The following is a 5,000-nucleotide window of genomic DNA, read 5'->3' as shown; positions in this document are numbered from 1 at the left end:
TGCATTGCGTTAGACCCGCGACGATGGCACTGCCTTTTTACCGAGTGGCTTCAGTGGTTTGAATTTTTAATGTTTACTGTACAGTGGCTCTCGTTCGCTATAGCCTTCTGTCAGAACACCCATATGTTCTGCCACGCCATTGTTTTCAGCAGGTTGCTGTGAGAGGGGTGCGATGGAACGTTAGGGAGGATGGATGGAGCGGTGCTTTTTTTCCTCCTTTGGGTTTGCGCAAACGACATCAGTGTATGTCCGGGTCATTATAACTACGTTATCTCGCTCACATATGGGATATAATCCGATTCTGAATTGGGGTGAGGCAGAGGCTAATCTAACTGTGAGACTCAAACGAAACGTCATTAATGCCCACACCCCCCTTCGCACACTAATTCTGTGGCAGGCTGGTATCTACGGAGAATATCGAATTCCAATTTAACCATTCAATAGCCCTCGCAAAATGTGTCGCGCCGGTCCAGAAGAACGTTATTTTCCAATGATAGTAGACTTGAGTTTATTCCCAGAATCATTGTGTTTGTAAACATGAATCACACAGCTTTGGCTGTTCTTGTTCGCTGTAAGAACCGACAGTCGAATGCTTTTGGAGCAGAGGGCTAGGAGACACACCCCTCTCGTCCAATTGAGCTGAACTGTGTTGTTGAGGTGCAATACAGAGCAAAAACCACCTGAGACTCTTGATCCACACAATTGTAAAATGGTCGCTCCCTCTTTCGCCTCCCGTTTTAGAAGGACTCGCAAACGCAACCCACAACACCCAAATTCCTTCAAAAGACAAGTTGGTGTGGCATTTCTTGATGCAGTGCTTGTCATGTAGGCCTAATTGATTTTAGCTGCATGTCAGTGTGGTGGACTAAAACAAGTCAATCACAGGGACTCTATAAGTCACTGTAAGGGCTTTGCTGTAGCCTACACTGACTAGCCAGAGGGTGTCAGATTATCATGGTCAAATGGCTGGTGGTCAAATGGTTTGTGGTTCTTCAAACCTCCAGTAATGATGTGCAACCATTTATTTCCCAGTTTGGGATTATCTATCTATCTATCTATCTTTCTATCTATCTATCTATCTATCTATCTATCTATCTATCTATCTATCTATCTATCTATCTATCTATCTATCTATCTATCTATCTATCTATCTATCTATCTATCTATCTAGGCCTGTCACTCTGTCTCACTTTTGCAAATCATGAATATAATTCTAATACTTGAACACTGCAATGTTCAAAAACTAAAGATTAATAATAATAAAAAAATAATTTGGCTTAATGGCACTCAAGGAAATTTGAAATTGGTGGGGAACAACTGCTTGTGCTGTCTGGCGGTGATGTAATTGCACTTTACAACAGCGGGGAACAGGACAGACAACCAGCTAGTTTGTAATCCGCCCGACAACATTGTCTGGAGAGACTTTCCCTGTTTTTTTAGAAACCTCTCTTTCATATGACTTCCCTGCCCTCAGGTGCAGTTTCCCTGTTTTTAGAAGCTGTTGTCGTGCTTCAAAAAGAAGTCCAGTTGCCAGTGAGCTTTCTGCCTCCAGGCAGCGGTTTTTGAGTGAACATCATGAGCAACGCCTCAGCTCATGCATTTTCTCTCTCAAAAGAAAATTTTTTAATTGGCAGGGCAATGACGGACGGCCTCGACGTGTCGTAACATTTGGTGGGCCGTCTACACGGAAGACTGGCAAGGCGGGAAAGCAGGCAGGCTAGACGGGCTAGTACATACACGGGGGTGCTGGGCGGTGCTCCTCACGATAACCATCGTAGCCATGAGGCCCGCCCGCCCGTTGATTTGTGTGACGTGACGTGCACATGCAGCAGCTGGGGTTTAAGCATTTACACACTTACAGGCCTTCTTGCATTTACCAAGAGTAACCATGACCACCAGAACATTCCAGAACACGGCCATTACCCAGATGGTTCCAGGTTCCAGAAAATGAAGTGGAACCTCGTTGGAATGCTTTTACCAAAGCCACAAATGAGCTCAATGGTGAAGTTCCCTAAAGCCCCTTAAGATATCACTTATACACCCTCAGACAAGGAGACATACAGTAGACCCTTGCACACACACACACGCACGCACACACACACACACACACACACACACACACACACACACACACACACACACACACACACACACACACACACACACACACACACACACACACACACACACACACACACACACACACATACCCATGTGCGCACACACACACACACACACACACACACACACACACACACACACACACACACACACCCATGCTCGCGCACACACACACACACACACACACACACACACACACACACACACACACACACACACACACACACACACACACACACACACACACACACACACACACAAAACCATCGTATCCTAACCTTCTTTCTTCTATCCCCATTCCTTCATGCATCATGGATATTATGTTGTTTGACCTTTGGTGCCTGGAGACTCATATACGCTGCATGTAGGCTCTTGAGATTTTAGTGATTTTAGTTTTTTAAATAAATATTTGGGGATGTTACAGCTGAATGAACACATTCTAAAGCAAGATGAGGGTCTTAGGGTTTAAATGCAACTTACTGTATTTCATATTTTTATGTACATCAGAGGCTAAGATATTTAGGTTTTTATACGCTGAGGGCAACTTTCCCAACAACGGCTTAGACATTCAGCAGATGTTTTTCTCAGGTGCTTTAGGCATCCATGAGCTAAATAGCACAGCATCAATGGCTCATTGTTAGGAAGTTTAGAGTACATTGAACCCTAACTCCCACCCTGGCACAGTTTGTGTGTTGACCTTGGTGCAGTACATGGCACTGCTGTTTTCCCTTTTTTCTACCTACTGTATACCCACAGGACCATAGAGTCGAATAACAGAGCTCACTTGTCATGTAACCGCCATGAAATGCTAACAAAGATTTTGCCGTCTCATGCGTTTCATCTTCAGCAGATTCACTGGTGGAAGAGAAAGCACAATGTATAATCCAGGGGTGTTGTACGGGAGGGGGGGTGATGGTGGTAAAGTGTGATTGAGTTACCAGGGCCCCATGTATATAGGGGGCCCACACACAGTCTGGGTTACGTCGGTATATGCAGAGTCGTTTATAAGATGCACGGCTCTGTATATATGGCTGAGGGTCCATTGGAGCTGGTTGTACATAGGGCCCTGAATTTCCTGCTACGCCCCTGGTATAATCACTTAATTTCAGTAGCCGACTCACTCGACTCCTAATGGGCGTGGGCTTAGACATGTGAGGCAGAGGGCCATTGTTGACCACTCCTTAGAGACAGAGAGAGAGAAAGAGAAGAGAGAGAAGAGAGGATATGAAGTGGGCCGAGAGTGGGGGAGAGAGGGATGAAAAGAGAGAGATCGAAAGAGAGATGCTACAAAGAGAGCGAAAGAGAGAGGGAGAAACAGAGATGTTAGAGAGAGAGAGAGAGAGAGAGAGAGAGCGAGAGGGAAACAGACAAAGAAAGAGGGAGAGAAGAAACAGAGATCGGCGGGAAAAAATAAACAGAAAGATGAGAAAGGAAAAGGAGGAAGATGAAGAGAGAGAGAGAGAAAGAGAAAGAGAAGGGGACAGGTGTGGAGAGAGACAGAGAGACCGAGGGAGAGAGATAATGAGAGAGCACGAGAGAAGGAGTGAGACGGAGCATGAAGGAGAGAAAGACAGACACACAGACAGAGCGAGATCAGTCTCACTTTGCTTGAGAGCGGTGCTGAGGCAAATCTAGGTCAGAGATACAGGGGCAGCCATCCATGAGCACAGCATCCTGCCCTTGGAGCTGGAGCTAGTCATTCTCTCTCTCTCTCTCTCTCTCTCTCTCTCTCTCTCTCTCTCTCTCTCTCTCTCTTTCTCTCTCTCTCTCTCTCTCTCTCTCTCTCTCTCTCTCTCTCTCTCTCTCTCTCACACACACACACACACACACACACGCACACTTACATATTTTCTCCCCCACAATCTCTCCTTCTCTGACTCACACACACACACATGCACGCACGCATCAGGCAAGCACACACACACACACACACACACACACACATACACACACACGCACACGTTCATTTAGAGCATGTCTTGTCAGCAGCACACTGAGCCATATACCTATCAGGAAGTAAGGAGGTAATGAGCAAGGAGAGTAAGTGCACTGCCTCCACATTAGAAGCCCACCGCCACTGTAAAGAAGTGTGCCACCGTTACGTCAGCAAAATGAATGCCGGCAAAACTAGGCAGGCAGGGCAGTTCAGCTAGCTGTGTTCACCTTACACACGCAAGATGGCTCTGACTTCAGTTCTCATGCAGTACATATACCCTCCTATTTAGAATATTTATTAATGATGTTGTGTAATAATGTGTATTAATGTTTTAATTAATAAATTAGATTAATTTTTAACATTAATAATGATATATGTATAATATTTCTTGGATGGATAACATTGTAGAAACGGGGTAGCCCCTTAATGCACGCCGTACCTCCTGTGGTACGCTGTAATAGACATTGAAAGTTAACTACTATAGTACTACACTACTATGACAGTGCACAGGGCCTTTAGTAATACATTCTGGCAACAGCTAATTTATAATGCCATGTCTTAAGGAGTTAAACCTAATAATTGTATTCAAATGGATGGAGTGTCCCCGGCACATATACCCAACATAGCAATGATTTGATGTCCTTATACCATGCATACAGTACCCTGCCCATCTGAAATGGCACTGCCTACGGTCTTATATCGCAGTAACGCTTAAGCGGTCAACCCATGTAATTGCAGATGAATTGATAGAAAGATTTAGTGATACAGTTCTGACAGCTGATTTGGTTTTACTATATGCATTGCACATAAATAGACCCAAGATAAAATGATACTATTACAACAATATATTTAATATAGTTTAATATTATTCACATAACACTGCACCTGAGGGTGAAATCTATACATCGCAATCAAGTTGCATAACATGATTCTAATCAAACCT

At 44.5% G+C, this 5,000-nt stretch overlaps 1 protein-coding gene across 3 annotated transcripts in view; it reads left to right on the top strand.

Annotated features, from left to right (window-relative positions):
• The window catches only part of mapta (microtubule-associated protein tau a), a 70,805-nt gene that overhangs the window by 1,004 nt on the left and 64,801 nt on the right, over positions 1–5,000 (top strand). The gene's annotated exons all lie outside the window — the stretch shown is intronic.

Source organism: Engraulis encrasicolus, chromosome 17 (assembly GCF_034702125.1).
Source record: "Engraulis encrasicolus isolate BLACKSEA-1 chromosome 17, IST_EnEncr_1.0, whole genome shotgun sequence".
Classification (NCBI taxonomy): domain Eukaryota; kingdom Metazoa; phylum Chordata; class Actinopteri; order Clupeiformes; family Engraulidae; genus Engraulis; species Engraulis encrasicolus.
Note: the sequence above shows the minus strand (reverse complement) of the source record. Positions and strands in the feature narration are given on the sequence as shown.